This window comes from Ambystoma mexicanum, chromosome 1p, assembly GCF_040938575.1.
Source record: "Ambystoma mexicanum isolate Mex_15411 chromosome 1p, UKY_AmexF1_1, whole genome shotgun sequence".
Lineage (NCBI taxonomy): Eukaryota > Metazoa > Chordata > Amphibia > Caudata > Ambystomatidae > Ambystoma > Ambystoma mexicanum.
Window position 1 is genome coordinate 324,191,936 of NC_090921.1, and position 12,925 is coordinate 324,204,860.

Sequence of the window (12,925 nt, forward strand, 5' to 3'; positions counted from 1 at the left end):
GCAACCATTGGAGCCAAATTGGACTACTGCAATGCTCTCCTAGCAGGCACATCAGCCAAAAACATAAATAGACTACAAATCACACAGAACAACGCTCTCCGGGCCGCTCTTAGTATCCCAAGAAGAGAGCATATCACCCAGGCCAGGATCTCAGCCCAATGGCTCCCAGTCAAAGAACGGATCACCCTCAAAATCCTCACCCTCACTCACAAATGCCTCTCCCTCTCCGCCCCGCCCTATCTTTCAGATACCATCCTCAAACCTTCCTCCACACGTCCCACTAGGACGCAATACGCTAACCTACTCTGCACCCCACGCATCAAAAAAGCCAAAGCCGGAGGTCTAGGTTTTCCCTACATTGCAGCACAGACATGGAACGCTCTCCCTTCAGACATCCGAACGGAAAACTCACTTCCCATCTTTCGCAGGAAACTGAAAACCTTGTTCCTTGCTAAATAACTAGCAAACTTCAGGAAGCCATGTAAATATACTGCCTTGCTATTGTATATATTTCCTCAGTAATTTATGTACTGCTTGTAACTACGGTTTCCTTTGCAACTAAGATGTCTGTAACAAGCGCCACGATGCTTCTGGGCTGATGTGCGCTCAACAAATTTGAATAAATAAATAAATAAATAAACATGATACATAAAAAATAAATAACACATATACATAAATAACACAAACATAATACATAAATACATAAAACAATACATAAAAACATATGTTTCTGTTGTTTCTAATTTGTTTTTGTTAACTGGTATAGGAACAGCAAACCTCATTATATGTCTGGACCAGAGACACCAAGGCTCCCGATCGATCCCTGCTCGCTAGCACTAAAACCATAATCCCAACTCTCCAAAGTTCCTAGAGGCGATTCTGTTGGCAGTGCCTGCTATACAGGCACCCTCCATTAGCCCATTACTTCAAATAAATAATAATGGCATGAAACATGTTGCATGTTCTGCATTTTTCCAAATACCTAAAACGTTGTGCATGCCATGTGACAAGTCCTGACTGAGCTGGACACTCCAAGCAAGATTACTCAGGTAATATTACGTATTTAAATAAAACACAAACAGTTGATTAGCATTTCAGGTAACAGAATGGGCATACATACTGACATGTGCAACATTGCGCAGGCCTCGGGTTTCCTCTATTGCATCTCATGGGCAAAGCACTGGCTCATTATCACTGGAATTGCTCCAAGACCCGGAAATGAGTGTGCACGCTTCGTGGTAATATAAACACGCATTGGCAAAGCCAAAGGTTTTGGCTTTCGAGTTGTTCGTTGCGTTGTACGTTTATAGTGATGATTTGGCTACTTTAAAAGAGGCCTATCTCAAGGAACACGCAAGCGCAAGTGTCAGCCATCGCGTGCCTTTTACTATGTGAACTTAGCTGGCTGATGAGATACTTCTAACATTTAACATCTGCAGCCTGCACCTGAAGCCAGCAGCTCACACGGCACAGCCTGTTGCGGTTGGCCAGAACATGTTGTGATCTCTGTACTATCTGGCATGTCATCATCAATAATGTTCAAAACCAGTTTCTCAATGTGCAAATGCTGCCAAAAAGGAGGGCGTAACCCATAACAATTCATTTGCAACAGGGCCTGCAAGTAGGTCTGTACTACTCAGAACGAGAATGCGGATATACATAATGTAGGAAACTATGTGTATGAAGGCATGTCCTGTTTGATAACTATAGTTTGGGGCAAGAGGAGAATGTCCTGCTGAATCTGATGGCTTTGTGCCCATTTCTGGCTTTGTAACATTTGAGCAGTATTTATACCTTGCCATTCACCTCCAGAACACCCGAAGCAGCAGCTCTGCTCAGTGCCATGCATACCTTGAACCCAGCAAGCAAGTGAACGAGTAGCAACATGTAGAACCACCACAAGCGGATCCATACAGAAACCTGTGGTTCAGCAAAACAGAGCAGAATTCTAATACTTTAGATCACTTTTTATATTTTCAATGTCCAGCCCCCTGCAAACTCTCCATTTAGCTTTGAATTCTTCCTTTATACTTTTCTTGCACTACTTTACAAGCCAATAAGCGCCACACTGCCCTTTTAAAGGAAGGAAATAAGATAGCACGCAAGAGAGAGAGAAAATCAGGGGAAGAGATAAAGAGGGATAAAGAGGGATATATAGCAGGGAAAAGAAGAAAAGATAAAGTGATGCAAAGGAAATGGTAGACTGTGATCGAGCATGGAAATGCGCCGAAGGCTGCTACAAAGGATTAGGACTGTGATGAAGGAGAAGGACTGTGGAAGGGGTAGGGCTTTGATGAAAGGAAAGGACTCTATCAAAGGACTACAATGAAAGAGAAAGACTGTGACAAAGGGTCAAAGGACGGTGACGAACAAGAAACAGTGTGAAAAAGGAATGTGTAGAGCAGGGGTGTACAACTGATTTTGACAGAGGGCCGAAAGTACCTTACATGATGGCCATAGTGGGCCGAAAAGTAAATGTGGGTGGGGCGGGAGGCGCGTTGAGGCGTGGCAGGAGGCTTTTTCAACCCCCAATTTTTTATTAAACACATGGAAAAAGAATACTTGAGGTGTAATGATTTTTATTTGTATTTCAAACTTACATTTTGTACTACACATTTTCCATTGTTATTTATTTCTATTTAGTTATTGCATATTGTCTGTTTAATTAAATTATATATATTTTATTGACACTTGATTGGACATTCCATTATTTTGGACTGCTATACTTTGCTGTTTGGATTGCCCAAGAGGAGTATGGCCTTCGTTGAGTCAGGTTTCCATAAACAGCAAAGGATGTACATCTCCTAACTGTGCCTGTTTTAGCTTTATTTTTGGGTTCACTCTTGGAGTGTGACACTATGCCCCATAGCCCTCAACCCTCAACCAAACACTATGCCCCATGGCTCCCACCCCTCAACCAAACACTATGCCCCATGACACCCACCCCTCATGCAAACACTATGCCCCAAGACACCCACCCCTCATGCAAACACTATGCCCCAAGACACCCACCCCTCAAGCAAACACTATGCCCCACAACACCCACCCCTCATGCAAACACTATGCCCAAGACACACATCCCTCATGCAAACACTATGCCCCAAGACACCCCCCCCTCATGCAAACACTATTCCCCAAGACACCCACTCCTCAAGCAAACACTATGCCCCAAGACACCCACCCCTCATGCAAACACTATGCCTGAAGACACCCAGTCCTCAAGCAAACACTATGCCCCAAGACACCCACCCCTCATGCAAACACTATGTCCCAAGACACCCACCCCTCATGCAAACACTATGCCCCACGACACCCACCCCTCAAGCAAACACTATGCCCCACAACACCCACCCCTCATGCAAACACTATGCCCAAGACACCCATCCCTCATGCAAACACTATGCCCCAAGACACCCACCCCTCATGCAAACACTATTCCCCAAGACACCCACTCCTCAAGCAAACACTATGCCCCAAGACACCCACCCCTCATGCACACACTATGCCCGAAGACACCCAGTCCTCAAGCAAACACTATGCCCCAAGACACCCACCCCTCATGCAAACACTATGTCCCAAGACACCCACCCCTCATGCAAACACTATGCCCCACGACACCCACCCCTCAAGCAAACACTATGCCCCACAACACCCACCCCTCATGCAAACACTATGCCCAAGACACCCATCCCTCATGCAAACACTATGCCCCAAGACACCCACCCCTCATGCAAACACTATTCCCCAAGACACCCACTCCTCAAGCAAACACTATGCCCCAAGACACCCACCCCTCATGCACACACTATGCCCGAAGACACCCAGTCCTCAAGCAAACACTATGCCCCAAGACACCCACCCCTCAAGCAAACACTATGTCCCAAGACACCCACCCTTCATGCAAACACTATGCCCCACGACACCCACCCCTCATGCAAACACTATACCCCAAGACAGACATCCCTCATGCAAACACTATTCCCCACGACTCCCACCCCTCAAGTAAACACTATGCCCCATGGCCCCCACCCCTCAACCAAACACCATGGTCCCCACCCCCCAACCAAACACTATGCCACACAATACCACAATACCCACCCCTCATCAAACACTATGCCCCAAGACACCCACCCCTCAAGCAAACACTATACCCCAAGACAGACATCCCTCATGCAAACACTATTCCCCACGACTCCCACCCCTCAAGTAAACACTATGCCCCATGGCCCCCACCCTCAACCAAACACCATGGTCCCCACCCCCAACCAAACACTATGCCCCACAATACCCACCCCTCATCAAACACTATGCCCCAAGACACCCACCCCTCAAGCAAACACTATGCTCCATGACACCCACCCCTCAAGCAAACACTATGCCCCAAGAGACCCACCCCTCAAGCAAACACTATTCCCCACGACACCCACCCCTCAAGTAAACACTATGCCCCATGGCCCCCACCCCTCAACCAAACACCATGGTCCCCACCCCCCAACCAAACACTATGCCACACAATACCACAATACCCACCCCTCATCAAACACTATGCCCCAAGACACCCACCCCTCAAGCAAACACTATGCTCCAAGACACCCACCCCTCAAGCAAACACTATGCCCCAAGACACCCACCCCTCAAGCAAACACTATGCCCCAAGACACCCACCCCTCAAGCAAACACTATGCCCCAAGACACCCACCCCTCAAGCAAACACTATGCCCCATGACACCCACCCCTCAAGTAAACACTATGCCCATAGCCCCCACCCCTCAACCAAACACCATGGCCCCCACCCCCAACCAAACACTATGCCCCAAGACACCCACCCCTCACCAAACACTATGCCCCACGACACCCACCCCTCAAGCAAACACTATGCCCCAAGACTCCCACCCCTCAAGCAAACACTATGCCTGAAGACACCCACCCCTCAAGAAAATGCTATGCCCCAAGACACTCACCCCTCAAGCAAACACTATGTCCCATGGCCCCCACTCCCAAACCAAACACTATGCCCCTAGACACTCACCCCTCATGCAAACACTATGCCCCAAGACACCCACCCCTCAAACAAACACTATGCCCCAAGACACCCACCCCTAAAGCAAACATTATGCCCCATGACACCAACCCCTCAAGTAAACACTATGCCCCATGGTCCCTCCCCTCAACCAAACACCATAGCCCCCACTCCCCAGCCAAACACTATGCCCCTAGACACCCACCCCTCATGCAAACACTATGCCCCAAGACACCCACCCCTCAAACAAACACTATGCCCCAAGACACCCATCCCTCATGCAAACACTATGCCCCATGGCCCCCACCCTCAACCAAACACCATGGTCCCCACCCCCAACCAAACACTATGCCCCACAATACCCACCCCTCATCAAACACTATGCCCCAAGACACCCACCCCTCAAGCAAACACTATGCTCCATGACACCCACCCCTCAAGCAAACACTATGCCCCAAGAGACCCACCCCTCAAGCAAACACTATTCCCCACGACACCCACCCCTCAAGTAAACACTATGCCCCATGGCCCCCACCCCTCAACCAAACACCATGGTCCCCACCCCCCAACCAAACACTATGCCACACAATACCACAATACCCACCCCTCATCAAACACTATGCCCCAAGACACCCACCCCTCAAGCAAACACTATGCTCCAAGACACCCACCCCTCAAGCAAACACTATGCCCCAAGACACCCACCCCTCAAGCAAACACTATGCCCCAAGACACCCACCCCTCAAGCAAACACTATGCCCCAAGACACCCACCCCTCAAGCAAACACTATGCCCCATGACACCCACCCCTCAAGTAAACACTATGCCCATAGCCCCCACCCCTCAACCAAACACCATGGCCCCCACCCCCAACCAAACACTATGCCCCAAGACACCCACCCCTCACCAAACACTATGCCCCACGACACCCACCCCTCAAGCAAACACTATGCCCCAAGACTCCCACCCCTCAAGCAAATACTATGCCTGAAGACACCCACCCCTCAAGAAAATGCTATGCCCCAAGACACTCACCCCTCAAGCAAACACTATGTCCCATGGCCCCCACTCCCAAACCAAACACTATGCCCCTAGACACTCACCCCTCATGCAAACACTATGCCCCAAGACACCCACCCCTCAAACAAACACTATGCCCCAAGACACCCACCCCTAAAGCAAACATTATGCCCCATGACACCAACCCCTCAAGTAAACACTATGCCCCATGGTCCCTCCCCTGAACCAAACACCATAGCCCCCACTCCCCAGCCAAACACTATGCCCCTAGACACCCACCCCTCATGCAAACACTATGCCCCAAGACACCCACCCCTCAAACAAACACTATGCCCCAAGACACCCATCCCTCATGCAAACACTATGCCCCAAGACACCCACCCCTCATGCAAACACTGTGCCCCAAGACACCCACCCCTCAATCAAACACTATGCCCCAAGACACCCACCCCTCAAGAAAACACTATGCCCCAAGACACCCACCCCTCATGCAAACACTATGTCCCAAGACACCCACCCCTCATGCAAACACTATGCCCAACGACACCCACCCCTCATGCAAACACTATGCCCCAAGACACACATCCCTCATGCAAACACTATGCCCCAAGACACCCACCCCTCAAGCAAACACTATTCCCCACGACACCCACCCCTCAAGTAAACACTATGCCCCATGGCCCCCACCCCTCAACCAAACACCATGGTCCCCACCCCCAACCAAACACTATGCCCCATGACACCCACCCCTCATCAAACACTATGCCCCAAGACACCCACCCCTCAAGCAAACACTATGCCCCAAGACACCCACCCCTCAAGCAAACACTATGCCCCAAGACACCCACCCCTCAAGCAAACACTATGCCCCATGACACCCACCCCTCAAGTAAACACTATGCCCCATGGCCCCCACCCCTCAACCAAACACCATGGCCCCCACCCCCAACCAAACACTACGCCCCACGACACCCACCCCTCACCAAACACTATGCCCCACGACACCCACCCCTCAAGCAAACACTATGCCCCAAGACACCCACCCCTCATGCAAACACTATGCCCCAAGACACCCACCCCTCAAGCAAATACTATGCCCCAAGACACCCACCCCTCAAGCAAACACTATGCCCCATGGCCCCCACTCCCCAACCAAACACTATGCCCCTAGACACACACCCCTCATGCAAACACTATGCCCCTAGACACCCACCCCTCATGCAAACACTATGCCCCAAGACACCCACCCCTAAACCAAACACTATGCCCCATGACACCCACCCCTCAAACAAACACTATGCCCCATGACAGCCACCCCTCAAGTAAACACTATGCCCCATGGCCCCCACCCCTCAACCAAACAACATGGCCCCCACCCCAACCAAACACTATGCCCCTCAACACCCACCCCTCACCAAACACTATGCCCCACGACACCCACCCCTCAAGCAAACACTATGCCCCAAGACACCCACCCCTCAAGCAAACACTATGCCCCAAGACACCCACCCCTCAAGCCAACACTATGCACGAAGACACCCACCCCTCAAGCAAATACTATGCCCCAAGACACCCACCCCTCATACAAACAATATGTCCCAAGACACCCACCCCTCAAGCAAATACTATGCCCCAAGACACCCACCCCTCAAACAAACACTATGCCACATAGCCCCCACTCCCCAACCAAACACTATGCCCCTAGACACCCACCCCTCATGCAAACACTATGCCCCAAGACACCCACCCTCAAACAAACACTATGCCCCAATACACCCTCCCCTCAAGCAAACACTATGTCCCAAGACACCCACCCCTCAACCAAACACAATGGCCCCCACCCCCAACAAAACACTATGCCCCACGACACCCACCCCTCAAGCAAACACTATGCCCCAAGACACCCACCCCTCAAGCAAACACTATGCCCCAAGACACCCACCCCTCAAGCAAACACTATGCCCCAAGACACCCACCCCTCAAGCAAACACTATGCCCCATGGCCCCCACTCCCCAACCAAACTCTATGTCCCATGGCCCCCACCCACCAACCAAACACTATGCCCCAAACCACAAAGCATGCACCATGCATACATACTCATACAGACCCAACCCCCCCACCCCTGCATACAAACTAACAAGTATACACCATGCACCCATACACACCCAAACCCCCACCCCCAACTCAGCACACAAACTCACAAGCATACACCAATACACCATGCACCCATACAAACCCGAGCCCCCCAACTCAGCACACAAACCTACAAGCATACACCATGCACCCATACAGACCCAAACCCCCACCCCCATCTCAGCACACAAACTCACAAGCATACACCATGCACCCATACAGACCCGAACCCCCCACCCCCAACTCAGCACACAAACTCACAAGCATACACCATGCACCCATACAAACCCGAGTCCCCCAACTCAGCACACAAAACCACAAGCATACACCATGCACCCTTACAGACCCGAACCCCCAACTCATCACACAAACTCACAAGCATACACCATGCACCCAGGTTTGAATAAATGGGTAATCCCTATTTTTTGTTGACGGGGGGTCAAATCTGTTGGAAGGGAAGGTCTGGGAGAGAAATATATATGAAGTACAGATTGACTACCCCTCTCTTTTAGTCCTATATGGATCACAGGTCAGGATGGAGGTTGACTTGTTCAATTTGTTAACAAGGTTATCACCTTATTGGGAAAAATTGTGAAAGCAATACAACTTATACAAAATAATGATCTCTTTAATTATTTTCATAAAAACACCTTAAAAAACATTACAGACAATAATGTTCCTCAATCATACCATTCAATCATCATACTTCTATTCTAACAGGGGAGTACTACAGCTTGAAAATACTTATGGCATAACAGTGAGTATGAATATGCGTGAAAGACATAGGAAAAAGAAATTAGATTTTCCCTCATCAGTCGACATATGTTTCGGCCCGTTATAGTATACCACTAATGTCAACAGTGGTCACCGAGATAAGTATTGGGCCATCTTCAGGACAGCTGTTACTTCTAGAAGATCAATCTTGTTCCCCATTTGACACAAGAGCACATCTAAAAGTATAAGTGTACATACATTAGTATAAAAAAGAGAAAAAAAGAGAAAGATTGTATTTCCCAACAGAACTAATTCAAGGTGATGGCTAGTATCTACCATTCTAGACACAAACACAGAACCCACCTGTGGTCCATAAATGTAATTTGGACTATTGAGCTTGGTTGGACTCTTGGGTGTTACAATAATTTGACATCCAGTGTCCTCTTTCCTCTATTAATATGGAAAAGACAATTGATCGGTTTTCTATTCAAACTGATACAGAGAATGCATCTAATGAACAAATGAAACTTACAAGTAAGACCCGTCTGTTAGTGTATCTTTAAAGCCAGTCTTAATTTTGCCAGATTCGACCAGGGTCCATTCAATGGCATATAAACTTGACCAGTTGGATCAGCATGGACGAGTATTTCCAGTAGCTGATATTCTGCCTAAATAAGAAAAAGAGAACAAGCACGTGTGTTGGTGGGAATGTTCTTTAAGCTAAAATGGCAGATTTAAAACTTTAGCTGCTTCTATTTCATCGTGAGCAGAGAAAAGAGATAGAATAATTTGTTGTAAAACGTGTCCGCTCTAAGGACAACTATTTTGTGCACTGAACATTTCCAGCGTTATATTCTAATGCACTCTTATAGTGCTGTTAGTCTTGTCTCCCATCAAGTGTAGTTATACTGATTTGTTAATGAATGGCTTGCACTATTTAAACAGAAACACGCATTTTATTCCTTCAAATATTTGGAAGCTAACGGCCTGGGCTTATATAAGCGTCGGACGTGTGTTTTATGCATTTTTGCTGCATGGAAACATTTATAGCGTTCTACTACTAACAAATGCTACAAGGGGCGTTCACCTTTGTTATAGAACACTCGCTTGCATCGCCTCATTGAAAACAAAACGTCTGAGATTCAGTTTTTGTCTAGCGACATCAAGTTCAGAGGGCTTCTGAAATGCTTACTTTAGTCAGTGCAGTACGTGCGTGAGAGTGGGACCGCGTCTCTTCTCTAGCCGGCACCATGCACCCATACAGACCCCCACCCCCAACTCACCATACAAACTCACAAGCATACACCATGCATCCATACAGACTTGAACCCCCCGCCCCCCAACTCACCAAACAAACTCACAAGCATGCACGCATACAGACTCGGACCCCCCACCCCCGCATCTCAACATACACTGAACGTGCACACAACAACAACAAACATTCAGGCAGACCCGACAGCCCCACCGTCCCCAGCATCTCAACATACACGGCACTTGCACACAAAAACATTCAGGCAGAGCTCACACTCACTCCACCCCTGCATCTCAACATACACTGAACTTGCACACAAAAACAAACATTCAGGCAGACCCGACACACACCCCACACCCGCATCTCAACATGCACTTTCACACAACAACAAACATTCAGACAGACCCGACACCCCTTACCCCCAGCATCTAAACATACACTGCACTTGCTTACAAACACATTCAGGCAGACCCGACACACACCCCACCCCGCATCTCAACATACACTGAACTTGCACAAAACCACTTCAGGCAGACCCGACACACAACCCACCCCCGCATCTCAACATACACTGAACTTGCACACAAACACATTCAGGCAGACCCGACACACACCCCACCCCCGCATCTCAACATACAATTCACTTGCACACAAACACATTCAGGCAGACCCGACACACCTCCCTCCGCATCTCAACACACACTGCACTTGCACACAAACACATTCAGGCAGACCCGACAAACCACCCCCCCCTCTGCATCTCAACACACACTGCACTTGCACACAAACACATTCAGGCAGACCCGACACCCCACCCCCCGCATCTCAACACACGCTGCACTTGCACACAAACACATTCAGGCAGACCCGACACCCCCCCCCCCCCCCTCCGCATCTCAACATACACTGCACTTGCACACAAACACATTCAGGCAGACCCGACAAACACCCCACCCCCCGCATCTCAACATACACTGAACTTGCACAAAAACACATTCAGGCAGACCCGACACACAACCCACACCCGCATCTCAACATACACTGAACTTGCACACGAACACATTCAGGTATACCCGACACACACCCCACCCCCGCATCTCAACATACACTGCACTTGCACACAAACACATTCAGGCAGACCAGACACACCCCCCCTCCGCATCTCAACACACACTGCACTTGCACACAAACACATTCAGGCAGACCTGACACACACCCCCCCTCTGCATCTCAACACACACTGCACTTGCACATAAACACATTCAGGCAGACCCGACACCCCACCCCCCGCATCTCAACACACGCTGCACTTGCACACAAACACATTCAGGCAGACCTGACACACCCCCCTCCGCATCTCAACACACACTGCACTTGCACACCAACACATTCAGGCAGACCCGACACACCCCCCCCCTCCGCATCTCAACACACACTACACTTGCACACAAACACATTCAGGCAGACCCAACACCCCACCCCCACATCTCAACATACAAGCAGCACAAAGATCTGACACACACACACACACACACACAAACAAACATCCCTCCTCTCAAAACTCAAAAAAATTCTGTACTTACCGGACGACGTGCTGGAAGGCAGGCTAGCTGGAATGCTGGCGAGGTCCGGTACTACGGCTGGCGGAGCAAGGTTGAAATGCCTTCCAGCATCAAGCCTTACTGGCCACGCCAGCCGTAGTGCTGGCCCCCCATTGGTGCAGCACACACGCACTACGTAGCTCAGGGTTCGTGTGCCCTGAGCCAATGAGGGCCAGTGTTTTGTCCGGCCCGGAAGACAAAAAAGTCTTTTCCTAATCGAGGGCGGCCAATGCTGCGTGCGGGCCGCCCTCCATTAGGAAAGTCTTTGTTGCTGGCGGGCCAGACAAAACGGCATGGCGGGCCGCAACTGGCCCGCGGCCCGTATGTTGTGCACCCATGGTGTACAGGGACAAGATTGCACCAAAGAACTGTGATACAGGACAACTGTAACTATGGTGGAGGCTTGCGATGACGACGGGGAAGGATTGTGATGATGAAGGAGAAGGAAGGTGATGAAGGAGAAGGACTGTGGAAGGGGTAGGACTATGATGAAAGGAAAGGACTATGTCAAAGGACTACAATGAAAGAGAAGGACTGTGACAAAGGGTCAAAGGACGGTGACAAACGAGAAACAGTGTGAAAAAGGACTGTGTAGAGGGACAAGATTGCCCCGAAGAACTGTGATAAAGGAGGACAACTGTAACTATGGTGAAGGCTTGCGACGATGACGGGGAAGGATTGTGATGATGAAGGAGGAGGATGGTGATGAAGGAGAATGACTGTGAGGAAGGAGAAGAACTGTGATGAAGAACTGTTATGAAGGAAAAGGACAGTCCTTTTCCTTCTTCATTAGGAATTGTAATGAAGTAGATGGACGGTGATAAAGTAGGTGGACTGTGATGGAGAAGGAACATGATGAAGGAGAAGGACTGTGATGATGGAGAAGAGCTGTGACAAAAGAAGGACTGTGACAAAAGAAAGGGATTGTGACAAAAGAGAAAGACTGAGACAAACGTTTTGGACTGCAATGAAGGACTATAACAAATAAGGACTGTGACTAAGGAATGTGACAAAGGCCTGTGTGTTGAAATGAGTACTGCTCCGGAGGAGTACAAGGATGAGTAATAACTAAACCACCTACTCAGGCCTCCCACTTCTACAAACCAACAGTGATCCCAATCATAAAGAAGAAATAGGCAGAGCCAAGGGATATGCCTCCTTTGCCTTTCATGGTAATGTGGGCG

The 12,925-nt window shown here is 49.3% G+C and overlaps 2 protein-coding genes across 5 annotated transcripts in view; one reads left to right on the top strand and one right to left on the bottom strand.

The window, feature by feature from the left end:
• Positions 1 to 12,925, top strand: part of SHC2 (SHC adaptor protein 2) — a 708,489-nt gene that overhangs the window by 22,771 nt on the left and 672,793 nt on the right. The window lies entirely within an intron of this gene.
• Positions 8,782 to 12,925, bottom strand: part of LOC138569766 (uncharacterized) — a 79,712-nt gene continuing 75,568 nt past the window's right edge. For 2 of the 3 annotated variants that reach the window (XR_011303326.1, XR_011303325.1), the window contains 2 exons: positions 9,421 to 9,556; positions 8,782 to 9,124 (listed from right to left, as the gene is read on the bottom strand). The gene's annotated coding sequence lies outside the window, so the exon portion shown is untranslated. Of the gene's footprint in view, positions 9,557 to 12,925 lie in introns of all 3 variants that reach the window. The other variant, XM_069648053.1, reaches the window with a different exon arrangement.